Consider the following 27,995-nt stretch of genomic DNA (forward strand, 5'->3'; position numbering starts at 1 on the left):
AGGTGGACTGATCGGCCGGCATTATTTTCCAGTCAATTACCTCCAGTGAGAGAGGCAGAAGGAAGAATGACAATGGACGCTGATGAATGCCAGTCAGGGCTCAATTTAGCCAGCCGGGGTGCCCTCCCTAAGCTGGCAGTAAGACAATTGGGTCGTCTAATAGGTATTTATATGAGCTCCCCTCCAGCGACCAGCTATTTGTTATAGAGAGAGGTTACTGCTGGAATGGACTGTTTACTTTTAATGTGGTAGTTTGCATAAGGACAGAGTGGAAGGCCACAGTGTGTATGATGGATGCGTGTGCATGCATGTGTGTTTATGCACATGTGAATGCATCTGTATCCCTAATCATTTTAAAATGATGTACTCATCTGCTGCCTTTAAGCAATATCAAGAGTCTATAGCAGCAATCAAATGACTATCAATAGCTATGGCTCGAATCTGAACTGCCTCATTTAAACTCTCAGTACACACAAGTAGGTAGCAATAGTTAAACAGCTGGTGAAGGCATTTAACAGATCATTATGCTCTGTGCGCGTGTGCAAAAGTGAAAAAGCAGCCAGAAATGGAAGTTGGCAAGTAAATGTAAGCTAAGGGAATGGCAGGCCGCAGACATGCTCTACTGTCCGACAGGATGATGAGAAAAACACTGCAGCACATATACAAGATAAAAAGAGAAATGGGGAATTAGTGAAAGAAAAGGCAAGAGAGCGAAAGAGTAAGATCGGGAGGAACAGACTTAAATCATAGTAGCAGGCAACAGATTTTAGTGGACGTGGAAGATGAGGCCTAACTGAAGAGAAGGAAAATTGAATCTTACAAGTACAGCAAGCAAGTGTGGCTCCGGGAAAATATAGACTAATGTATGGGATTTCCAAATCACTGTGCCTTGTGGTCATATTTTCCCAACACGTACTGCTTTCTTTGTTTCTTTGCAGTTTGGTTAGGCCTGAGTAAACTGAGGGCTGGTCTGAGATGTAGTTGGGCTAGTTAATAAACGGAGCTTCAGGACAAGGAAATGTAGTGAAAGGGGTTTCCTGTTTAATATGGTTATAAAATGTTATGGCTCTTTTCTTAATGTATTGGGGAAGTGGCTAAGAGTATCATGCATTAGTTGGTGATAGATTTTTTTTTTTAAATGAAAGGTTCCACAACTGATTCGAATTATTTCAGCCAATAGAGCACCTATTAACGCTTTTTTGACTTTTTTTTTTTTGCATTCATTCACAACCAGACCTCACAACTGCTGCTATTCCCAGGGGAACAAGATTAGCATGTCTGACTCTAGAGCAGAAGGTTGTGTATCCAAATCATGTCAGGGTCAACCTGTGTTGAAAAAGCCTGGCAATAAGAAGCAGAGTTTAGAGTCTACACAGTGGCTGCATTTGCACTGAAACACAGAAAAAGAGCTTCTATAAACAGCTGTCTCATACTGAAATATGTAAAGTAAAGAAACATTGAAACCCACTTAGCAAAAACAAAATGTTTCACTTAAGAAATGTGAGAAGCTTTACCTTTCAGAGTTTAAATCGATCTGTCCATTTTGTGTCCATCACTCTTGAGTAAAATAATAAAAATCATGCCTCACTGAAATAATTTCCTATGAAAGAACAGATGTCTGCATTTTTCTCTGACTGTCTCTCCTCTGTTTTTGTCTGTGACACAAGGCTCTTTTGTGCGTCTTAACACGCTAATCATTTTCACAGTCATACCTACCTAAGGTGTCTGCTGTCCTGTAATCCTAATAACAGATGGCCACAACTGTCCAGAGCAGCCCAATTCAATCATACAAATTGCTGCTTTAGGCAAATGTCCTACACATAGGCGGGTTATTCAGTTACAACACCTAACCTCTAAAATCCTTTTAGTATGCACATGGCTTCCGCTGAACGTTTCTGAGGAGGCTTTGAGAGGCAGGTTTCATGGCCCTAAACTGGGTTCATATTCCTGCAGTTAATTGGATTGATGAGATGTACGTGCTTTCAGAACTGTCTTTTTTTCCCTCTTTCCCCACTTTAAGTGTGCAGCTACTTGTATTTTTCATCTCTTTATTTTCCCATGAAGCACATCTTTCAGGGGTAACAAATCTGTGGGCGCTCATTACACACAGAACCAGGATCCATGGCAACATAGAAGTCGTCCTCTTAGTACTTCCTCCTTTGTCCCCTGTTACTCTTACGTTTCCTCTCCCCCCACTCCAGCACACACCTCTCAGAAAAGCCCTGCCCTGGGGTGATCACATCCAGCATATTAACCATTTGACCCTTTGACCCACTAAAGCACTTCCTGTGGACCACTACAAGGAAATTTGGTTAAAACGTGTAAGAAAATACAAGGAAGTTAGCTGAACAGTCTGTTTTGTCTTCTTATGGCTTGGCTTTATGCAAAGGACTCTGAGTGTGTGTGTGTGTGTGTGTGTGTGTGTGTGTGTGTGTGTGTGTGTGTGTGTGTGTGTGTGATGGGGGGGTGAGTGTTAGAGAGAGAGAGAGAGAGAGAGAGAGAGAGAGAGAGAGAGAGAGGCGTGTGTGTATCTGGCAGTAAAAAAAAAAAAAAAAACATTACTAGAGTGTGGATAGAGCTCATTCACACACCTGGGCCCCATTCAGCGCTGCCTTGCCAAACACCCGTGACGTGCCCTGAACAGAGCGGCATCATGGGAAGTCTAAATTAAGCATAGGGCTGTGACACGGTCAGGGCACACTGTCGAACACTTGATGTGTTTGGAGGAGGGAGAGACAGACACAGACAGAACACACAGATGAGCCAAGTGCGCTCTGCAAACACAATACGACTAAATTAAAACAGGAGCTGAATGAATAAAAACATCGGAGCGCTGTAATTAAACTTATTTAAATAATTAAGCTTCTGCAACACTGGTGTTTGATTGACTTGAGCATGAAACACCCACACTGCTTTCAGCTACTAAAAGAAGCACTGATGTTGGTCAGTATGTAAAAGCAGAGTGAGGCCATTATAAAACCATAATACAATGCAAGGACATGAAGAGAATACCTAGTTCACTGTAATACTGCAAACAAAGCCATGCCCAAATGTGTTATTCCAATATGTTACACTCTTGAAATTCATTCAATAAATCACAGAAAACTAATGAGAGAGTAAGAAAAGCATATTTCATGACACGTCCAAATAGTTCTTAGTCTGTGGAATAACAGGAGAGAGGCCAGGGAAAGCCGTTCCCAGAACTGAAACTCCCTGGATCTGGAATATGGGGCGTTGATATTTTCTTAAGTAGGCCTGGGGGATAGCTTTTGAAACCATGCTTGATGTAGGATTTTATTTGGCTTGGAATAAAAACCCTCCCTAGGGTGCTCCTCCTCCTATAGGCTGGTTAACCCTGCCTGACATGCACACACACTTAAACACGCACACACACACAAAACGATAAGTAGGTTATGATTCATTTTCTTTGTCATCGTCGGCCCATAAAACAAAGTCAGTTGGAGCGAATGGGGGGCTTCCCTCCACTCCTTTTTAGGCTGCACACTAAATCATTCACGGCTCTTAAACAGTACATGTGTGTATTTAAAATGTAACGCTCAAATGTGAACACACACAGTCTGTGCTTTCACATAATGTCATTCAGACTATAACCTGACATTTCCTCTGTATTGTTGCTTTTTAAATGGACCTGTAAATAACTGGGAGCTCAATGAGCAGACGGCGGCCGGACGGTTAATGAATTCAATTAGTCAACGTCGGGCCGATTAAGAGGTCTGAAAAGAAGCATTGTCACATCGTAGATAGGAGAGGAGTGTGTGCGTGTATGAGTGTGTGTACTGTATGTGTGAGAGCCAGAATCAATGGCTCTATCAGTCAGCCAGGCCAGGCCTCGAACTCTTTGCCTCTCGCTCCATTCATCACCAAGAACCAACGGGGAATATATGTGTGAGTGTGTGTTTCATTTCGTAGGTGTGTATTTAGGGGTATAAACCCCGAGGGGGCTGAAACACTATTGTGTTTGTCCTGTCTTATTTTTATTATTTGTCTTATGTCACGGCCCAAATTGCCGTGAGCTGGAATGAGCTAGAAACACGAAACCAAATATCTGGAAATGATGTGCATGTGCTTCCACAGAAAGCCCAGTCGGCCACATTGCGCCGTAATTAAGGCCTCACACAAGCCCAGCTCAATGTGCTCTACAAAAAAGACTCGTGGACCACTAAAGTCCGCCTAACTAGACTTTCCGCCATTTTGAATTTTTTTGAAAAAGGCATTTTTGACATCCTCCTCCTAAACCGTAGGCCCGATTGCTACCACATTGTGAATGGATCATCACTGTATGAAGCTTATCACAAGTTGTATAGAGCTTGTTGATATCTTATTTAGTTTTCAAGATATTGACCAATGAACTTCGAAAGGGGTGTGGCTCAGCACGTAAATAGACCAAAGTCAACAACCGTTGGGCCAATCGCCACAGAACTTACCTGAAACATACCCTGAAAGTTTCATTCAAATCGACGACTGGGAGGTGCTACAAATGCAAAAAAATTGGGCGTGGCACAACACAAATCAGACTGTAAATCAGAAATTGTTTGTTTTCTTCATTCTATTTGTGAAAATGCAAAAAAGGGAGATGTCACTGCTTTTGTCACGTCTAGGCCACATTTGACCAGGTCCAGATCAAAAGCTTTAAACTTCTAACAGTCTGTGTTGCCTCGAACCCCTCAATTGCCGCTTGCGGCTGTATTTTTCTTTGGTGCTGTGTGTCTGTGCGTGTGCAGGAGGCTCTGTGTTTTTGCATGCCAGCAGCTCATTATAATTCTTTGTACTAACACGCTGCACATCTCAAAGCCAGTAACACTGCCTCTCATCTCAACAGCAGGCTGGATGCTTTGAAACTGTCAAAGGCCTTATAGATGCTTTCTCAATTAAGAGTAACCTTTATGCTGAAGGATTCACATCCCACAAAAGCTTCTTGTCTGCTTTTACACTATGTACGACAATAGAAATTGGAGGCATGGTACTTGTAGCTGTCAGATGCCAAGTTCAAACAGCATGGTTATTTTTCCACAGTGGGCCCAATGGGGAATCGACCTTTTCACGGAGATGTCTGAGTAAACCAAAAAAGCAAACAAAACAAAATGCCAAGCAAAACTCACAGTATTCACACAGCGATTGCCTGACGAGACGATGCCAAAAGACCACAAACAATAGAGCTCCTCAGCAGCCCACTAAAGCTGACGGAGCCTCTTCACGAGGGGACGCTAAAAACTAAATGTGTTTGGGGAAATGGTGCTACGCATGCAGTGTGAATTATTTTCTTTAAGTAAGTCCCTCTGCTGAGGCAACTTGAAATAACTTTTACACACGTGTAAAAGCTGAGCTCAGATATTAACACCTAGAAAAGTTTGCATGAATACATCAGTGTGACGCAGGAGGAGGAGAAGCAGTCTTTGTTACAGATTCAAAGCTAACAAGGTTTTGGTTATGGGATAGATTATTCAGATTGGGTGGCACGTGAAGCTGTCATGAGTGTACCTGTTAGCTATGTTTATCATGTGTGAAAAAACTTTGTCAGTGTTTATTTAAATGAACACACTGTTATTCCATGTCCCCATGCAGAATATGAAGAACATGCAGAGTAAGATGAATATGCATAGAGGATTATAAGGAGGTGTAATGGACTTATGCATCTTAATTCAACTTCCCACATAATTTTCTTTTCTTTGTTTTATTTTTGTGCACCTGTATTGTGTTACAGTGGTAGGAGCAACTCATGATTATTTGCATTATCACTTCATCTGACGATTATTTTCTCAGTTAACTGATTGATCTATAAAATGTAAAAAAAATAGTGAAAAATGTCCATCACAATTTCCCAGAGCCCAAGTTGACATCTTCAAATTTTGTTTTAACTTGTTTTTTGTCTGACATATAGTCCAAAATCCAAAGATATTCAATTTACTATTATAAAGGACTAAAAAACAGCAAATATTCACATTTAAGAAGTCAAAATCAGAATTTTTGGCAATTTTACTTTTTTTTATTCTGTTGATCGATTATTGAACTAATAACATTTGTATCTGTCAATTTAGCTGTATAAACTATGAGGTAAAACGAGAATTTTTACTTGGAGAGTTTTATTTTGTAAAACACAGGGGCCTTAATAATGACACATAAAACAATACTAATGAAGGATTAATAGATAATAGAGGAGAATTCTACAATGGCAAACCGCTGCCTTCAAATAGATGTGTGGAAGATCTTTCAGGCTGGCTGCTACTGTATTCTTCCCTGGCTGCGGAGCACTAAGAGGGTAGAGGGAGCCCGTCAATTGTGACTTGAGAGCATTCATTCAAGGTTTCCTGAGAGCATGTTTTTGCTTTCATCTGCTGACCATCCACTCCTCTGACAGACGCTGCAGTTTGCTCTGAGCCAGGAAACTGTAGTCTGAGATGCTACCATTGACGGGTCAGCTCGCATGGAGCGATGAATCAATTCTCTGCGAGTGGACACATACAGCAGACAAGAAGTGTGCACTTGGTCCGATCTGAGGGCCCCACTGATGCTACACTATGTTTATCCCTAGGATAGGCTTCTCCTTTCACCCCCCACCTTACATACACATACACACAGACTCGCTCAGGCCCTGGCCCAATCCCTGATTGCATCTGGCTTGTCATCGACAGTGGCCAGCTCGGCTCCTCGGGGGCCCCTGCTGCTCTGATGGAGCAAAGCAGGCTGGCCTCCCTCCATATACCCCGTCCCACCACGCCCCACTGTTCACCCCTTCTCAGGACAAATTTAATTTGGAGGTGCAGAGGACTGATAAAACCAGGAGACAGCATAAGAGGCAGAGGGGGAGGGAGGTAATTTGATACCTCCTCCTGCCCCCTTTCACCTCTTACACACACACACACACACACACCCTCCTCTCCTTTTCCTCCATCCTGCACCCCCATCCCCTCCACTCCCTGCATCACCAGACAAAGACATCCTTTTTTTCCTCTCCGTTATCAGACGAAAGACAGGAGGAAAACGGAAGAGAGGATGAGCAGCACCATGCTTCTGATCTCAGATACATTACCTGTGGAACTCTGTATCTATGATGCTGAATGATAACATGCCATACACACTGTCTCAGTGGTCACACACCTAAGTGAAATGGAAATTCAAGAAATATTTGGTGTTCGTCTTTTCAGTGGCAAAAATAATTTCATGTTACATTCATACAGTTTTATCTTTAGATAGTGGGTAGTGCTGAAACAATGAATCAATAAATATTTGAAGGCAGTCATCAAGCAAAAATACTACACATTTGCTGGTTCTAGCTTCTCAAAAATGATGATGTGCTGCTTTTCTCTGTCATTGTAAATTGAAAACCTTTGGGTTTTGGACTGTTGGTCGGCGAAAACATACAATTTGAAGACATCACATTGGGCTCTTAGAGCTTGTGATGGATATTTTCCACAACTTTCTGACATGTTATTGGTTCAACAATTAATCACTAAATAATTGACATATTAATGCAAATAATCATTAGCTTAAGCCCCTGTAGTGAGACATTCTGAATGAACACCAGAAGGAGGGATACTGTAGCACCTGGCCACAGTTAACCCCTGAAAGGAGTGTCACTCAGCTTGTTCAGGCCTTAAACTTACTGAAGCAGTAACTGAGCGTGAACGGTGGCCCTGGTGGCTCCGAGTGGGGCCTCTATGATGCATGAGCACCCACAGATGTTAGCTACAGTCTATCTGAGCGGCCTTTATTGAATTAGTCAGAGACTAGAGCGAGCAGTCTGGAGCTGGAGGTTTTCACAGGTCAGTGCTCCCCTCCAGCCCTGCAGCCATAAGCCTCTGAGCCACCTGCAGCTGGGAGACACGAGCTGAGCCTCAACCTGAGACTGACGCTGTGTGTGTGTGTGTGTGTGTGTGTGTGTGTGAGAGAGAGAGAGAGAGAGAGAGAGAGAGAGAGAGAGAGAGAGAGAGAGAGAGAGAGAGAGAGAGAGAGAGAGAGAGAGAGAGAGAGGGCTGACAAACTAGTTGACAGATGGATTTTCTTGAAAAAAAGGAGCGTACTAACCAGACACACCAGGATCTACACACTTTCTGCACACATATACACACATGCAAAGACAGAAGGTCAAGCAGGTGAATGTGTGTATGTGTGTGTGTGTGTGTCTGCAGGCTTGATGTCACTGGGAGCCTGACCATACTGCCTTCTTCATATGGACAGGTGAGAGCTGCAATTATCACCGGGATCTCTTGCACACACATAACGCTCAAGGCTCCCAAGACACACTTCTCCACACACACACACACACACACACACACATTTCACCAAGTTCCCAGTCACTCTGTGAAACCATAATGAAAAGTGCCTTTTTCCCCCCTAACATCAGTCAGATCATGTTACCATGCCACCCCTCCTTGCCAAGCTGGTGAATGGGCACCACCACCCCCCAGCCCCATACTCCCCACTGCCCAGCTCATCTATTATTGAAGCTGACATAATTGCAGGGGGGCATCACCCACCAATATCAAGACTCCCGATATAAAAGCCCTTTAAATAATTCAGGAAAGAGGTGCCCACCCCATGCTGGGAAGTGGGGGATTTCTAACATGATGAGATCATGGTCCCTCAGATGCAGGAGGGCGTGTCTGTGTGTTTATGCGTGTGTGTGTGTGTGTGTGTGTCTGCGTGTGTACGTATATGTGTGTTCATAACCAAGTGTCAATTGTCAACTGGAGTTGTGTAAATAAAAGAAGTCAACCCAGTTCGTTACGGGCTGCGTCGCCAGGGGAAGTGACTGAGCTGTGACCTCCCGCACTCCTCACCACCCCCCTGTCTAAAACCAACTTCATTAATCAAGTGGGTGTGTGTGTGTCCATTTGTAAAGAAAATAAATAAATAAAAATAGGGGGGAGGGGTGATACTCATTTGTATTCAAGTAAACTTCAGGCATCAGCATATACTGTGATTACGGGTTAGGCAAATTGCTAAGCATGATTGATTGTGTCTCATTGTTGAGATAATGTGTGATCTGTGACCGATTGATTATGTCTCGCTGCACTGAATGGCTCATTTGAATATTAACGACCTACTACTTGTGTTACTATGAAATTGTATCAAATTGTTCCTAATTTTGAGACGCAAATGATACGCAAGAAGTAATTTGAGTCTCATCAGTACTGCATAATGACGGTGCAGCTTCGAGTGTGAAATGACACCCGCATTTATAAATCTCAAGTTATGGTTTTACCACCTCATCCAGTGACCAAAACGGCCATTTTACATTTGGATGAACATTTATTCTCCCCTTCTGATGGTGGAGTAAAATTATGCTGTAAATAATGTTGTTGATGAATGTCGCAACAAAATGATAAATACAGTGGAAAAGTCATATTCATTTATTGTGTGAAAAGATTTTCTCACAATAAATGACTTGACATTTAGAGAACAAAGGTCATTAGCTTTTACTTTTGCATGTTATAGACATTTAATCTAATCATTTATATTGTTATAATTGTGTTGTTTCTTAATTCTCAATTATTGCCCATGTTTCTACATAAAACAGTTAAAGGGGGCCCTTTGTTATTATCTTCAAAGAAAAACACTTAAATGCCACAACAAATGATATTTACCACTTCCGCGTTCAGTTTAAAAGGAGCACTTGAAGGCAGCATACACTTTTCTCACACAGAAAATCCACTGTAAACACACCAGATTTGTAGTTATCAATAATTGTAAGCTTTTGTGTGCAGTATTTGTGAGCGCAATGATAAACACAGACAGCACAACAATGTATTTTTGTCCAGAGCAGTTTAAACACAAGAGTCAGTCATTTGACGGCTCGAGTCTGCACAATTTCAGCACTGATGTAAATATCAGGGCTCATTTTCCGTCCTTCAGAGGAAGCCATTTGCTGCCATTCATTCCTGTACTGTATGAAAAACAACTTGCACAGTGCAAGACAATCCATCACAACAACTATCTAGCCTGCATTTGGTCTGTTCTGTCGTTATCTCAGTGTGCCGAGTTGAGTATTTTCATATCACTGTGCACATTACATTAGAGTCTGCTGTGTCAATCACTTGACACAGACAGGAAGAGACAGAATGCTGCCTCACATACTTACTTATCATATTCATTCATTCATTTCTTAGATTAACTTTCTTAACCAGGGCACCAGTCAATTTCTAAACATTTGACACTGCCTGAAACATCACATGCATTGCAAAAGTGCTTTGGGAAACTAGATGCAGACAGAAATAAACAGGATATAACTTTAAATGACGCCTGTATTCTCTGGAGGGCTGTAGCCTATCCCAGCACACTTTGGGTAAAAGGCAGGGAAACACCTAACTTCAGTTCATCTGAGCTGCATATGTTTGTACTGTAGTAGAAAACAGAAGTAGTGTCTCCTTCCCTTTCTCACGTGTGCTTTAACTGACAATAACACTACAACAATATCACAAAAACTATCAGCATAGACTGATGTGTAAAGTCAGCTGCATGACCAAACAGCCAAACTTTACCCGGCTCCTACAGGGCCCATCAGGGGAAATCAGCATCCCTTAGCTAATAAACAGTAATGACCTGCTTCCCGACACGTCTCGGAGCCTCCCTTTGTGTCGGCGTGGTGATGAGGACAAAACAGCGGAGCCAGCAGAAAGAAGCTGCGCCTGGGGTGGCCCGGTAATTACTGTTAATTGGTTTAACATGGGGATGGATGGAAAGAAGGATGAGAGAGAGAGGGGTGGAAGGAAGGATGAAGTTCTCCCTCCAAGCCCCCTCTATGGCTTGTTTGATGCGATAGGGTGTGTTATCGCAGCTCTCTATCAGTTGCATGAGCTAATGTAGAAGAGTGGAGAAGGGAGGTTAGATATGCGGGGCGGCGAGTGCATAAGTAGTCTGGTAAACAAGCATCGGCTCGTACGTGCACAAACATGTGAATTATGCAGACAAACACCAAACAGACGCTGACATTGGTGCACAGGTACAATAAGGACATGACGAACATGTATACAAAGAAAATCAAGGTATGAATAGTACAGACAAGTGTGTATACATTGAACACATACATACACACTACTGAAAAACACTCAGATTACACAGAGCCTGAGGGGAGCTGCTCGCCCAGATAAGACAGGCAGTCTGAGGGCCATTTACGCTCATTTGATGCATAGTGAGGCTCCTATCAGTGGCTGTGTGGGCAGAGCGATGAGGTGTGGAGTATTCCCCATTCAGCTCCATGCTAATACCCTGACCATAACCTCATCAACAACCTCTGGACATCTACACAGCGCTGCACTGTAATCTGCCTGAGAGACGCAGAGAGAGACAAAGAACCACAGATTTTATGGGAAGATGAAAGAGACGCTTTGTACCGATGGCTCCAGTGTGGGTGTGTACATAAAAACAATGAGTGAATGAATGAATAAATGAGGGGGGCTGTGACCCATAAGTAACCTACAGGACTTTCTTCTTACTTGTCTTGCATAATGTTGCTATTCACAATGTGTCTATTTCCTTATATAACAAATTCTGTCATTTTTGATCGTGTGTATGCAGTGAGAGCTTCTGTTTGCTGTTACGAGACTAACTTCTGGTGTATACGCAGCAGATGATTGTCATGGCATTGAAAAAGCTTTGACTCTGACGTTACTTGAACACACGGCCTTCTGGTTCGTAGTCAGACATGTTACTGGCGCGCCACAAGGTCCTCACAGGTAGACAGCTTGTGAGAACACCAACAGGTGTGATCTACTGTGGCTGAGCAACACCTTCCCACTTTATGCTTTCCTTTCTCTATTTCAGTGAGGCCAGTATGAGCGAGAAAACGTTCAGTTTCTTGTAAACAAACACATTGTGTGCATGTATCTTTGAGGCTTAACAAATGTGTTGAATGCATTTCCATCCTGCATCGTTTACATGGGCCAGTCTTCTTCTTTTCCGCCTTTGGTCGCCTTTGTTGATCAGTGAAACAGAATGAAATCCATGCTGTAGCACTACACATTCAAATTACAGTCCTCGGCAATTGGCAGGAATGTGAATCGCATCACCTGTATGCTCTTATGTATACATGGTCATCCTTGTGCACCTGTTAGCTTGAGATACAAACAAAACACGCATTTGCTCATCAACACATTGCACCATAGCGACACTAGTGGTCAAAAACTTAAAAACTTAATGGTTACAATGTTTTTTTTGTGACGATAAACAAAATGTCAGTTAGGTGTGATTCAGTCTCACAAATCTAAAAGAAAAAATGAAATTACAGCAGGCAAGTATTTAGCAAGTTGCTAATATTCATGGACGGAAACAAAATTGCACTTGGTAATATTCTGAGTCATAAACTAATGTCTAGTATGGCCTCTACTTCACATGAGAGACAGCAGTTATTGTATTTGTGGTTGTGGTGACCGACAACTAACAGACAATTCAGACTGTCCAAAGCCACTGTGCAATGACACTGAAACAAACCCACACCGCTATGTTTTCATTCAAGTCTGTATAGCAGTGACGTGCTCTTATGCTGAACGACAGAAGACGCTTTGCGGAATCTGAGGCCTTTTTGCGAGTCACTCTGAGAAGAGAAACCAAATTGAGAGGGGACCTGAGCTACCATTTCGCACCAGGTCAAAGAGAATTTTGCACTCACACAGCAGAGTCCTATTTCTGAGTGACACAGGTTGTAAGCGCGGCCACCACTGACACCATGAAGTCAGGTCTCCTCTACTTAGTTTTACGACTACTCCAACACACGCAATCAGCTGTAAAATTCACCCTCACACAAAAGAGCCCTCCAATAAGCTTCTTGTGGAGGGCAATAAAACCCAGGTGCCCTGGGCAGAAAACAACTGCTTCTCCTCAAGTCAATTTATGCCCCAGCCGCTCTTGTTGAGTGATGAAAAAAAGGAGCAATGTGTCTTTTTTGGAACAACGTAGTCATCTAGAGAATTGAGGGCCTTCGCGAAATCAGCTGCTGTAAAACATGATGGCAGGCTGATCTGTAAATAGGCCTGCCTGTCAACCGGACTTCGAAGGGCTGGCCATAAAACAGCAGTGAGTGGAGAGACTTCGCTGGATGCTGGCATGAGGACAACAGGAGCAACGTGTATAAATAAATATTTCACATATACATTTTCAAAGTATGTCAAGATACATGATTCGACACAATTGGTTCCCACTGGCTTTTGTTCATATTGGAGAGAAAGCTGTTTCATAGCAGCTGATTTCTTTATTGAACAGGTATCTTGGCCAAAGACACAACACATAACGGAGACAGACCTAAATGCAGGCCATTTATAACTGTAAGAGCCACTGCGCACTGAGGTACGGCGTCATATACAGCAGAGGCGAGAGGTTAACACATTGATAGCCGAGGCCATTACATCACCAACATCATACCAAGCCCCATTGGGTTTAACAGCCCCAGGTAAGTCACGGAACATGTCCCCATCATGTCCCCCGCCAGCTTTATGGTTTAACAGCTTTCACACTTGATTTCAGTGTAAAGTAGATGCCTGTATAGTTCGACTAGAGATCATGGAGCTGTAGTTTGTGTCAAGTTGGATTTGTATGACTGCCCTTAATAGGGACAGCTTTAAAAAGTCTCACTCTCTTGTCAACACAGAGATAATCTCCAAATGTTCTACATCTTAATGCCACTCATTCTCAGTCGGGGGTGTCTGCCTGATGCTAAGGTACAGCAGAACTGAAGTGTCAGTCGGGGTTACGTGACTGCATATCACCATTCTGCACATGACTGACACTGTGTAGGTGGTATACACTGTGAATCCTGCTATGAAGATTCTTTAAATCTGCTCGACACTGTCTGTGAACATGTGTGTCTCTCCTCTCTACAAAGTTCATTATTCCAGAGTTTTTAGCTTCGGCTTAAGACGCCTTTTAACAGGTTCCTCCCAAGTCCTCCACCCAGCTTCACTCTCTCTCTTCCTCCTATCTATTGACAATCCTCACTCTCCCCATCTCTAAACCTCGCCAGCACAGTGCAGGCTTTAGCTGGGATGAGAGACAGTGGTGATGCCTGCTTGAGTTCATCAACAGGGGTGTAAGCCTGAAAGTTAACCAGCGCTGGGCCATTAGGCTTTCAATGTGTAAGCTCTGAGAGCTGTGTAGTATCGCCAATGAGCGATGCTTCAAAGATGTGCACGGTGGGAGTGGAGAGGAAGAAGGCTTAGGGCTAAGTACTGTAGTTGTGGGGAAGTTTTCTAAAGTATGCTGAGTGGAGATTTCCACGTAGAGGGAGTCTTACAGTAGAAGGGATGAGTTGAAGGACTAATGTGTAAACCATCTGTGTGACTGATAAAAGTGATTTGTGCTCCCATCCATGTCTTCTAAAAGTCTATGAACAGGATTCACTCGTAAAAGAGGAGCCGTCCTCCGAGGCCCCTCTGATCAGTCAGGGAGAAACTGAGCGAAACAGAGGGGCTCCAAAAACATTCGGAGTTTGAAAATGTGACGGTGCAATTCCTCCAATACACATGCAAACACACATGCAGCTGTTAGACCACAGAACAAATACACACACAATTCTTGGCTGAGGAATAAGATTTATGTGCACACTCGCACAAAGAGTGTAAGTGAGCTCTGTGCGTGTATTGTGTCCTCCTGCTGTTAGATATTTTACAGTGTGGCTGCTACAAAGCAGGGTGATTCACATACTGTACATCCTGTATGCACCCATAGAGGCCAGGCTTAATGTAAAGCATGACAGCAGCACTGCCAATAGACAAAGGGAATCCATTTGGAGCCATTTCACGCATGGTGTAAGGCAACTATCTGAGAAGAGGAGGAGGAGGACAGTGGCTAATGAATGGGACGTTCTCCCTCCCTGTCTGCCTCTGGAGAAAGACAGTCTTCCCACTCTTTCCACATCAAGGTGACAACAGGAGAGAGGGAGCAAAGGCCAGTTTCTGCTTCATGCCTGTTATGCTATTCGTGATGAAAGCATGCCTAAGAACTCCAGCAATTTAGTAGCTCTCTGAGCAAAGGTAACGCTTCACGTCCCCAACACGTTTGTACAAGTTTGCAGCTTTACAGCTATGTCATTTTTAACCTTGCGAATTCAGTCGCATGCATATCAGCCTGGAAAAGGTATGGAGCAGAGGAGTTTTGAGTTACTCCTGCTGTGGTAAGAAGTCCCTCAACCTCAACTAAAGGAATCTATGAACATCTACATCTACGAGCATGGAGTTCTTACGATATGGACCGGTGCTGCTGAATGCCCCATGTCTTCAACGTGCTTCTGAATACACAGGCATGCTTCAACCCCGGGGTAATGTGATATTCCCGGTATGTGGAGAAGCACAGGACATGGTTTTGATCCTTGCAACCAATGAATAACTTAAGTGAAGTAAAAACCCTTCTTACCTCACTTTTAGGATAACAGCATCATCTAAATGCTTGAAACAGTGATAGAAAACAGTTATCTACATATGCTCTAAACATGTCCTCGACCAAATGGATACAACTCATTACATAATCACAAGATTCCCTTTTAATGTGGAAGGATTTTAAGGAAGTTAATTCTGTGAGTGACTTGGCGATGTGTAGTACAAGGTTTCCTACTTACAGAGGAATTTGACCGTGTTCGCTAGTCAGAGTACACAAGCTCCAACAGTGACACCACAGTGCCCCCTGCTGCAGCTGGATAAAAGTACAATCTGAGGGGAGTCATAAGTCATCCCTGCACCACAAGCTCCCATTTCAGCCAGTGGATCATTCTGACACCCCGGAGAGGTGATTATACTTCTTCTGATGTATGCCATCACTGACATGCGCCTGCCGCAGTTGAGTGAGTCGGTGTGGAATGAGGAGATGTTTGGTATAGTTCAAGAATTTGCTTGTGTTCCTTCAGTGCAACATGCTTTGTAGGGGGCACTCAATGGGTAGACCGTGGTACAAACAAGTTGTCTGCTTTGACTCACATTTGCACCCTTTGCAGTGTCTCAAACGTGAAGATTTGCTTGGTTTGCTTTGTACCATTATCACTGATCGACTCTGGGTTTTGGAACTGTTTGTCTGACAAAATAAGCAATTGTAAAGTAAACTTATAATGGGCATATCGTATTATATCTTCTCAAATGTTTCCAGGGACTTTTAGAGGCTCTGAATATCTCATAAAAACAGTTTGAAAGGAAGCCAGTGAAACCCCTGCTTACAAACTCCTCCTCACAATGATTTAATACAGAAACACTACAGCTTGACAATACAACATTCGCACAAAAACCTGTTGGGGAAAGCATAGACGGCACATTTCAATATTTCATCTCGGCTTTCGCCTCTGCCACGCCAGCCGTGAAATACAGGCGGCGAGCGTGTTGTTCCACTCAGCATAAACACAACACCCTCCTACTGAGACCAGCCTCATTCAAATGGATGAGATGTCACACATGTTAAATAACAGAGGCATGGTGGGGTTAATCTGCATGTAACCCACATTAGTTTGACTTGCGTTTGAGTTAACTCTGGTGGTTCCACGTAATGGTCGCTAGAGGCAGCTGTGACACAGTGTAGTGGTAGTGATTCCTACTGCACGGTAGAGGCAAGGCAAAGCCCTGGAAAAGCACACACAAAATGAGAGAGAGAAATGCTAGGATCTTCCGCAAAGACTGTGTTAGAAGCCTTCGCGTGTTAAAGGACTTATTTGGGTTCACATTTTCTTTGAGTTTTGCCGTTTTAGAGACCTGAGGATTGTTTTGATGTCGATGTACCTGCTTTTTGGATTAAACTGTGAGTCTCCGCTATGTTGGCATGGTAAGCTAGTGGTTAGCCAAATTGTGAATATCAGTCTTGTGTAGCTCTAAACCGCAGTAGGCTATTTTTCTGTTGTGTTTTCTTTACCTTGTCACTACAGTAAACCAGTCAGAGATACATGGGAATGCAGCAGTTGTTTTCTGAGTTTACTTTCTGTTTTCTCTATAAATGAAAACGTAAACACGAGTGGTCTTTGAGGAGTAACACCGCAAGGTAGATTGTGTTTTACCTCTCGGTTTTGAATAGATTAACGATATGAATGCATTTAAAATTCATGTGGGATTGTTTTGTTTTTTATTGCTGAATGTGTGCTGTGTTTCAACTCAGTTAATTCAATGTATTAATTATTTGAATTAACTTACTAATACTGATGAAAGAGTGAGAGATATATGGTTACTAATGGTAACGAAATTACTGTACAGTACTAACGAGACAATTTGACGAATTTGATCGAGATTTGGCGAGCAAGGATCCCAATCCATACCAGAAGCGCAGCGAGGGAGTACCTAGCCTATTTAGTTATCATACCTGAAGTGACAACCCCCTTACTTCTGGAATAGAAAAGCTTATGAGAGCTCACCAAACACACTACCCAGGTAGCAAGAACAAACACACCACACACCTAAACTTACCTCTTGAGGAGGATCTTGAAGTGAACTGTGAATCAGTGGAGGACTTAACTGTCTCTATAGAGAGACTAACCAAGGGCAGATTTTTGCTGTAGAGGACGAGTTCTCATTGTTATCATTTTATTTGCTTTAAATTGTTATCTCTTTTTTTGTAATAAATCTCTGTTCCTTTTTCTTAAAGCCTTATTAGCTGTGTGTCATTCGCTGTTGTGTCGAAACCTAGAGGAGATTGGCCCAAACATCAATAGATTGCTGTTCACTGTAAATTCACTGGTGGGTGAGTACACTGTGTTACATGCAAACACAGGTAGACTGTATACTACATAGACGCCTACCTGCATCCACGAACGAACAAACCAAAACACACACAAAGAAACGTGCACCTATACACTTAGACACACCCGAACTTATAGTGGTGGAGAGGCAAACATACACACTGACAAAAACACACTCTCACACACACCAGAAGAGACCACCTGTCAGTGTGTGCCACGGGCTGCATCACGTGCTTGTGGTATTCACATTAACCCCCAGCTCCATACACTTCAATCAAATACCTCTCACTTTCCCTTTTCTATCTCGCTCTCATACATAATAATGACACAACATAAAAGTGAAGTGTAGAAATCTGCCAGTGCAGGTGAGGTGTTTGATCTAGAGAAAACACAGCAGCAGAGCTGAGCAAACTGTGAATCATGGAGGAGGGTGAAAAAACAAGGGGGGCAAATGGACAAATTGCTAAGTCGTTGGAGAAAGTTGTGAAGCAGAGCACATGAAATGGAGACACAGGCAGAGATGCAGTTGTGGAGTATACACACACATGCAAACACACTTGTGAGGGGATGTGAGTGGCAACAGAAAGCCAAGTTATGGGAGGGCACTGGGCCAGGGTGACTGTCCTGCCAAACTGCCCCCCCAGGCAGCCGAGGACAATCCACCATCATGACCGCCATCAACATCACAATTAGAAATTCAGGACTCAGCTGGTGGACTTGGGATGGACTGATGAGGGGAAGGACGAAATGAAGAAATGAAAAAAAAAAGCAGACAGAGAATGGAATGAGTGGATATGCATGTAGGTCAGCATCTTAACAAGTAATTTATTTTTACATGAAATTAAACAACTCACTACATTTCTAGCATCAGTTTAAGATAACTCTTTCAAGAACCTCCTGTGTCAAAAACATCCCTAGCAACAAGAAAATGGCAGGTGATTAATAAAAGCAACACAACACACCTCAACATGCTGATTTGCATTGGAAACAATTAAAATGATCTCACCCATAAAGGCAGATTTTTCACTGTTTTCAAGGAAAACAATGTGCTATTATGGGTGGTGACAAAAAAGATAAGAATGAGGGGTTGTTAAGTCAGGAAGAGTAAGACCAAATCTAGATGTATGTCTTGGGCCAGCCACTACCCTCCCCGCTTTGTCTCAGCCTTGTTTAACTCAGATTTAGCGTTCAGAGTGCTAACTGATAATATTGCACTTTATTGCTCTTTGTGGGGGAAAAGTGTATTTGCTTTACGACCCTCTCCTTATATGAAACACTAGTGCCAAGGTAAATGTTTTAGCATTCACATTGCAATTTATTCTGCCTCCCAAGTAATGTGTGGCTGAAATGTTACTCTGTATTCCCTCCCTGCAGCAAAACTAATTTTCACAGCCACATGACAAAAATATTAACATAGGCTTCAGAATGAAATGTCACAGTGATTTCTTTGTCAAACTAAAGCAGGGGCTGGTTCTCCTAATGCCGTGTTGAGAGGTGCTGCAGCAAGGAGAAACTCCCGGTGCGGCTACTCTGGTCTCAGGTGCCACACCTGTGCTAATAGGACGGCTAACTGGAGCGTGGCACTGTGAGAGCACACACACATATACACACATGCAGACTAAGGCCAGACACACCAGGAAGTTGTATGCTCACTCAGGGGTTTGGGGATGTGTGTGTGTGTGTGTGTGTGTGTGTGTAACAAGTGTCTCGAGATATTTTTTATTATCTTGGTTTTTAAATATTAAACATTAACTTCATCGTAAAATGCGCACAAAGACAGGTTAAGATAAAAAGAGAGAGACGGAGAGAAACAAAGACTTGACTTGACAGAAGTGCAAAAACTTGTCTGCATTTTTCCCATTTTTCTTTTTCTCTCAGTCTCTCTCTGTCCTCTTTATTCAACCCTTCTCTTCCTCCTTATAAGCACGGAGGCAACATGTTGAATAAAATATTAGCATGTGTTGTTGATGGAGCAACCTGGTTTCAGGTGTGTGCGTAAACACACACGCACACACATACTGAACAATCTGTCACCCTACAGTATGTCACCATGTTATGCACATTGTCAGGATCAGAAACACACACATACGAAACGCTATGAACACTGCCCTCCCCCATTCTGTATATCTCATACATATGTCCTAAACCTCTGTCCTGCCAAACAATTTGATCACATACGAACACACACATACACACATTCCACTGCCATTTCATTTCACATAGAGTTGTGTTGCTGCTAATAACATGCATCCCGTCTGCACACTCCCACAGAGGAAGAAAAGAGCGAGGTGCACCAAGATACAACAGAAAAAAAGGTTTCTTTTGGTTGTTGGTGATGGGGATGTGTTCCACAGTTGTTGTTCAAAGAGCCATATTTGAATACAGGTAGGTGGCACATCTGTCAAGTATTTTTTGTCATGAATTATTAACATCCTGTCATTGCTGGCAGCAACAGTCATCATTATTTCACTTATGAATAGAAATAATGCCTAAACTGTGTCTCATATCTGTCAGTTGTGCCCACATTGTCTTTGTTGTGTCGAAGCGTGTTTTTATAACAAAGAAAACAGAATGAGTGTTTTTTTTTTAAAGTGTGCATAGTTTAGTGGAATAATTACAAATAGCTACAAACATGATATAGTGTATGTATCCTCAATGGGGAATTCTCTGTTCCCTTATGTCCCAACACAGCGAGCTCAGAGGTCATATACATAACAGCACCTGTGTAGCTGGTAGGGATTCACAGTGCTGCTCCATTATGGATTCTTGGCAACATTGATGCCTGAACCAGGTCTTCTGCTTAAAGAATAGTTGGTCAAATCATCACACAAAAAACAAAAGGCTGAATAAAAAACTGGTTACTGCGTCATGATTGAAAAAATTAATGTAGGACTTGCAATTATGTAACAAAAACAACTTTGATCATGTCTACATGTGGATTTGATTAAATGTTTAGTGGTTCGGAGAAGAAACCACATCCAATTTTCATCTGTTTAAGCTGCAGAAAATTAATTTCCCTAATGCGGGAATTGAACCCGCTCCCTTTTTACTTTGGCAGAGTTTCGTACCATCTCACCACTTTTCACATAATATAACTCACTTTCCACATAATAACTGGCTGCAGTTGGGCAGAAGACTTTTCTTTAATATGACTTCTGGTAAATAAGGTAAATGAGTGTTTGTGTGAGTATGTGTGTGTATCTGTGATCAACAGAGTCATTTGGTGAGTCCATGTGCAGTTCATTCACTGCCTGATGATCAATATGGGATTAGGGAGGAAAGCAAGGTATGTCTCTTGCCTTCTGTCTCATCTCATGGACTGTTTAAGGGCTCTTGAAAAAGTAGGCAGTGGAGAATAAACAGCAGAATGAAGACCATGAAGAGGGGTGGATAGAAAGATGAGCTTCTTTGTACTCTGTTAGGGGTTCAGACGAGGGTTGTAAGGAATACTGCACTGATTCACACACACACACACACACACACACACACACACACACAGTATGACTATATGAAAGCATATTCCTGCGCTTTCATATGGTCAGTACAGTCTGTAAAGCTGCATTAATTCCCTAAAGTCATAACCATATAGCTATATTTTCATGCATTGTGTCCCCAGATGGTAGCTTGTGGTAACTTCCGTTGACTTTAGTGCGTGCAGAAATATTTAACATCATGTCAGTAAACTGCACACAGCCTGCTAGTTTATCATAATAATAATAATAATAAAAAAACTTTATTTATAGAGCACTTATCAAAACAAAGTACAAAGTACTTCACAACAAGAGAAATAAAATACCACAGTGAATGATGAAATATAAAGAAATAAAATACACAAAAGCAATAAAATAAACAGCCAGTTCAGGTAAAATCGGGATATGCTTTCCAATAAAAATGTGTTTTGAGAAGAGACTTAAAAGAAGACACTGATTCAGACAACCTAATTTCTTCGGGCAAGTTGTTCCAGAGCCTCGGGGCCCTGATGGCAAAAGCTCTGTCCCTCTTAGTTTTCATCCTGGACTCAGGAACAGACAGAAGACCCCTGTCCGAAGATCTTAAACTACGTGAAGGTTCATAAGGGATTAAACGGTCTAAATATAGTCTGGAGCCAGGCCATGGAGAGCCTTAAAAGTAATCAATAACATCTTAAAATCAATCCTAAAACAAACAGAGAGCCAATGTAAAGAGGCTAAAACAGGTGTGACCTCTTGGTCCTGGTTAACAGCAGCTGAGGTCTGTACAGTCTGCAGTCGTTTCAAAGTTTTTTGATTAAGACAAGTGAACAGGCTGTTACAATAATCAAGGCGTGAGGAGATAAAAGCATGTAAAACAGTTTCTGCATCAGTAAGATTTAAAATAGATCGGATTTTTGCAATGTTTCTCAGGGGATAAAAACATGATTGGACAAGCTTAGTGATATGTTGCTCAAAACATAAATTGCTATCAAACAGGACACCAAGATTTCTTGCAACGGGCTTGATATGTTGTGACAGGTAACCAGTAGATGGCAGTATTTGTTTAGTGATATGTTGGGGCCCAATAACAAGGATTTCTGTTTTATTTGAGTTGAGCTGAAGAAAATGTATCAACATCCAGTTTTTTATATCAGACAGGCAGTCCTGCAAGGTCAGTGGGGTTGACAGGGAGGTACAACTGTGTGTCATCCGCATAACAATGAAAAGAAATCCCATGTCTGCGGATGACATCACCCAAGGGAAGCATATATAAGGAGAACAGTATTGGTCCCAGAATTGAACCTTGAGGTACACCATACTTGATACGGGAGAAGGATGACATGAAGTTATTAATGCTGACACAGAATTTCCTATTGGACAGATAAGATGAGATACAGTCTAGTGCAGTGCCAGATATGCCGACCCAGTGCCTCAGTCTATCTAAAAGAATGCCATGATCGATTGTGTCAAAGGCAGCACTTAAGTCCAGCAGCCCAAAAATTGAGCACATCTCTGTGTCTGCATTCATTAAAAGGTCATTAGTGACTTTGAGAAGGGCTGTCTCAGTGCTGTGGTGCTGACGAAAGCCAGATTGGAACTTTTCAAAGATATTATTGTTTTCCACCGCAGCAAGAAGCTGCTTAGATACAAGTTTTTTGAGAATCTTCTAAAGAAAAGGCAGTTTGGAGACTGGCCGATAATTTTCCAGGAGGGTGGGATCAAGCCCAGGTATTTTTTAGGACTGGCTGGACACAAGCAGTTTTAAAGTAATCTGGGATGCAGCCAGTAGACAGCGAGCTGTTAAAAATAATTTGTAAAAGGGGCGCAGCAATACAATCATAACTTCCAATAAAAATTTTGTCCAGAGGGCTGGAGGATATTCTCATAAGAGACATGATGTCTGCGAGTTCAGGCAGAGTAACAGCAGGTGATCCACATCTAAAAAGGCAGGGTTGGGGGTGATACCAGATCTTATTCACTCCACCTTACCAGCAAAATGCAAAAGAAACTTTTCACAATCAGCATCACAATCAGCAGGGGCACAAGGAGAGGCTTTGTTAACTAACTGATCAATCAACCAAATCGTTGGTGTTGGAGGAATCAGGAAACACATTCCCAGGACAATTGAACAGTGTACAGAATTTTGAGGCACTATGCTCATTAAGGACGCGTGTGTACTTAGAGCAGGATAAGACAGTACTAGCAGCCTGTAATTCACAGATAAAAACAATGCATAGGTGATCAGATACAAACATGTCCCTGATTTCCACAGATGGAGTTTTCAGGCCCAAAGTAAAGACTAGGTCTAAGGTGTGGCCACAGGAATGAGTTTGGCCAGACACATGTTGTTGGAAGATAAAAGAGTTAGTGATATTTAAAAAATCAGCAGCAAGGGCATTAGAGGAGTCATCAACATGAATATTAAAATCACAACAATTCTATCATAATTTAAAACAAGACTGGATAAAAATTCAGGGAGTTCCAACAAGAAGGAGCCAGCTGGTTTCGGGGGGCGATATATAATAGTCAATATGACCAGGAGGGGGCCACCAAGTTTAAACATGAGCACTTCAAAGGAGGAAAAATCTTTGCAAGCTATGAGGTTACATTTTAAATGCTTCCTATAGACAGTAACAAGGCCCCCACCTCGACCACAAACCCTAGGGCAGCTAAAGCTGTCATAATCTGGAGGGCACAATTCAGCCAGCTGACTGTGATCACCAGGAGGTAACCAGGATTCAGTTAAAAACATAAAATCTAAATCAGTAGAAGAGATAAAATCATTTAAAATAAACGTTTTGTTAGAGAGGGATCTTACATTGAGAAGAGCCATCTTAAAAAGTCTGTGCTGGGTTAGAACTGAAGTTGAGACTGGAGGTAGGGTTCTGGCCCTGACCTTTATTCAGTTATTATTATTGCTGTGTCGGCTGTGTCTGTTTCGTATTAAGGACCTATGCGAAATTACCACAGGAACTTTAAAAGTAGCACTAGAGGGATCTGGGCTCCAAATAGCAGCACTATGTTCAGTCCACAAGGGGGAGTTAGTGGCAGCGGAGGGTGCGTGGCTGTTTATGGAGGGCAACTTGCATTTTTAATGTAATGTTTTCTTTGTATTGTATTGTATAAAATGTTCATGTCATGTCTTTTTGTACAAACTTCAACAGCGGTTGTTCCTGACCACATTAGCTCATGTGGGAAAAACCAGGATGTCTCATTAAAGAGTGACTTTTCTCTTATTCAGGTCAAGCCCATTATTAAGACTAAAATTATGCAGTTAAGATGTAACATAACATACTTCAACTTTTACCTCGATCTATCTTAATTCCCCTTGTCATAACAAAACATCCATGCAGAAACTGTTCATTTTAGACTCTTACTGATAGGCTACACAGGATAGACATACAGTAGATTGTACACACACAAAATAAAACACACACTTTTCTAATGGCTGTAGAGAGGGTGCTTGTTTGTCCTTTGGGTGTGTCATCAGTAGGTGAGGCCACACACAGTGTCAGTGAGTGAATCGGGGCTTTTGCAGCGTAATGGCCTTTAAACAAGAAAGCCAGAGACAGTTACTGACAGGGGACAATACAGCATGTCTCGTGACTTTTCTTTCTTCTGTGTAAAGACAGACATTTACACTAATGCATGTATACAGGACAGTGCCTCTGGCACAACAGAGCAATAATATCACAAACCATCAGATGTGTGTGCATGTGTGTGTGAGTGTGTGTATACGCTGATGGATGAGTGTCTTCAGAGATAAATGGGTGCCTATTATTTGTGCCTTTTATAGGCAAACTCCCTGCTGACTTCTGAATGGGAATAGCATGCAGTCTTCCCGCACACACACACATACACACACACACACACGAATACACACACATTCACATAACGAGCTACAACTCAGGGGCCCTAGGCTGTGGCACATCTGTTGTAGAGGAGACATAAGGCATTCATGCAGAGACTCTCAAGATTCTCCATGTAATACCACACAAAGGAAGAAGGAAGGCATTGTGGTGTGGTGGAGGGGTCTAATGACAATTTTACCTAAAAAATCCCTTCTGGATAAAACCATGGCTGCACAGAAAGACACACTGAGACACATTCTCTCATAATTGGCCCACTAACCTTCAGATTCCCTCTATAATACATATGACTTTTAGTATTCTTGACTTGTAGTGCAGAGACAGGGGACAAAAAGATGGAGACATAGTAATTTAGCATATTTAAGACAGAGAAAATCCTTTATATACACAGCAGTGATTCACTGTGGTTTTAGTTATTTACAAAATCCAATGTTTAAAGATTAGATATTTACTGTATATATGCTGTTTGTCAATGATAAAATTCTGAACTAGACTAAATCTGAATTCATAATCACTTCAGTTTTATTGTATTTGCAGAACATTGTAGTAGGAGCAGTGCTAGCAGTTGTAAGTATTATTGAGTAAGAGTTGTCAAAGTAGCAGTTCCACAGTCTTAATACTATTTCACAAAGGGTTAGGGTAGGGTTGAATGTGGAAACAATTTCCCCTCCTACCAGGAATAGAAAATAATGTTTTTTGTGTGTAAAGATTTGAATAATGTCACAAATTAATAAAAAAAAAAACTTGAACTGACTATTTGCTATCGATATTAAAAACCATTTGACAATAAGGACACTCCAGGCCAAGTGACAAATCACAGCGACCAGTAGTTGTGCAAAAGGAAAGCATACAGCGCTTCAGCATGTCTGTAGGCCTCCAGTATTTTAGCAGAGCAGGACATAATCTGAAGAGGTCGTCAGCCTTTTCTCATGAGAAGAGAGGCAATGAGGGCACACAGCCGCGGTGTTAGAGGGGATTCAGCTCTCTGTCTGCTACAATATGCCTGTCTAAAGCTCTCCAAACCAGGCTTAGCTTCCCGGCCCTGGCACCGCCTCCCTGCCTCCCTGTGCCAGTGTCAACTTCAGCTCAGTACAGCGCCAGCCGGCAACGCCAGACTCAGCTTAGCTCCTGGCAATGCCTGCTCTCCACTCTCCTTCCTACATTACTTCCTTCCTTCCTTTGCTTGGATGCCATTATTTTCTCTGCCTTTGTTCATTGTTCTTTCCTTCTTTTTTTAAACTTTTTTTTGCTTCTTTCTTGCTCAATTTGTCTCTATTGTCCTCTTTGCCTTCAATTATATTTTTTATTTACTTGCTTTCTTCCTTTTTTTTATTTCAAATGCATATGTGTGTTATTGTTGCTTCAGCTTGTCTGCTCATGTGTATGCAGAGTTGCTTGACCAAATCCTTCAGCTATTAGCCCCTGAACCATACTCACATACTATACTAATTACTACAATATTTAAATCCACACACCGCTCAAAATCCCAACTAGCCTGATATCATACCTCCTGTAATAAATTAACCCAGTCTAAAGCAGAGCTCAAATAAAACAGTCTATTTGAGAGCCAATTTTCAGTCGCAACCTTGGAGTGACTTTGGATCTTTGAGGGTAATTATATATGGTTCTGAGAAAAGTATTCAAGTGTTGAAAACAGCCACTCATGGTCTGGAGACTCTTGAGACAAAAAATACAAAGGGATATTTGTCATGCAGAAGAGACACTCGCTTGGTTTAACAAGGAGCTGAGAGGCAGCGGGGTGAGAGAGAAATAGGTCTATATTCAAAGGAATAAGCAATTGATGGTAGATTGAACTTTTCTGTTTAAGATTGCAGTTTCTGTAGAACTGGCTGTAACGTTGTATAAGTAATTTCCTGGCGGGCAATGGTTCTGTAGAGCTACATGGAGAATGCACTGTTGCCCCCATGAGGCGAGATGAAAAAGAGTCAAATATGGGGAAAATGTCTTCCTCTGAAATGGGCCAAACTCGCTGCAGTCACAATAGGATAAATAACAAATATAACTTATCCAGTTCCAAAGTGGAAACCAGGGCAATGTCTCTTCCCTTCTATCTCTGTCTGATGCCAGTGGGCCTTGTGGGTGCAGCACCTACCACATATGGATAATAGAGGAAAACGAGTCCTTTGTTATCTTAGTGCTCCTAGGTACACCCCTCCGGGGGGTCTTTGGGAGCGCGGCAGGATCCCAGTAGGGGGCCTGTATCTGTCACCTCAGTTTAGGGCCTGTCTCATGGCGGCTGACCCAAATCGGCCCCCTGGGGCATTGCCGGGCCCCTCCACAGGACTCCACCGCTGCAGATAATAGGCTCGTTTGGCGAGTATCCAGACTCTGGAACCAAAGCAGCCCTGACAGCTGTCAACCAGGACAAACATCTTCCTGCATGACACGCGCACGTGCACAATACGAGGATGGTAGTGTGTGTCGCTACTACAGTATGTCTGTGTGTGTGGGTGGCAAGCAGCGTGGTCGTTTCTCTACACAGGTGTGTAAATGTGTACATGTTCTTGTCTGTGTGGGTCCCTCCACTTTTTTTCTCGTTTTGGCACTGCCTATCCACAGCTCTGGTTAAACACCCCGGCATTTCCAGACAGTATTCAGGCGAGCCGACGCCATGTCAGGAACAATTTGGCGCATCGGCAGAAATCTCTTCCTGTAGGGGAGCTGTCATGGAGGAGAAATCAAAGACACCTACGTGACTAGCTGGGTTGCCTCCGAGCTGAAAGGAAGGCTTGGTGACATGACCTGATTTCACCCGTTTTACAGAAAACTACAGCAGAAGATGGAGGCGTTCCCTGCTGCTGTACAATACGGAGTAAAATCATTCTTACCCCAGGCACAGGGAAGTGTATGTCATACTGCATATGCTATACAGCTGAAGCAGAGGTTCTGTCAACAAGAATGGACTAATGGTATATATACTGGTGGCATATACACTCAGCAAGTCTATATCAGCAGGTTTAGCAGGTTGTCATGCACTAGTGATGCTCCAGGTTCAAGACAGGT

The 27,995-nt window shown here is 42.5% G+C and overlaps 1 protein-coding gene across 6 annotated transcripts in view; it reads right to left on the reverse strand.

Annotated features, from left to right (window-relative positions):
• LOC122866596 (partitioning defective 3 homolog) overlaps positions 1–27,995 on the reverse strand; it is a 344,331-nt gene that overhangs the window by 268,935 nt on the left and 47,401 nt on the right. The window lies entirely within an intron of this gene.

Source organism: Siniperca chuatsi, linkage group LG19 (genome assembly GCF_020085105.1).
Source record: "Siniperca chuatsi isolate FFG_IHB_CAS linkage group LG19, ASM2008510v1, whole genome shotgun sequence".
Classification (NCBI taxonomy): domain Eukaryota; kingdom Metazoa; phylum Chordata; class Actinopteri; order Centrarchiformes; family Sinipercidae; genus Siniperca; species Siniperca chuatsi.